Genomic DNA, 222 nt, shown 5'->3' with positions numbered 1-222 from the left:
GGTATGTAACTTAAAGATTGCCCCATTACCCCGGAGTTGAAGGTCCTCATGCAAAGGGGGACTGGAAGAGTTAGGAGGGGATTACTGCCTGGCCCCGAAATCTGGGACACAAACAAGTGCCAGCTAAAGGAAGCTAAAACACTCCATGACATGGGGGATGTTAAACAGTCTGATTTCATCACTTTCCCTCCACACAACTCAGGTACTCTCTCATTCAGTGAA

The sequence above is a fragment of the Galeopterus variegatus genome, unplaced genomic scaffold, assembly GCF_000696425.1.
Source record: "Galeopterus variegatus unplaced genomic scaffold, G_variegatus-3.0.2 Scaffold18899, whole genome shotgun sequence".
NCBI classification, from domain to species: domain Eukaryota; kingdom Metazoa; phylum Chordata; class Mammalia; order Dermoptera; family Cynocephalidae; genus Galeopterus; species Galeopterus variegatus.
The sequence above is the reverse complement of the archived record's forward strand: the minus strand, read 5'-3'. Positions refer to the sequence as shown.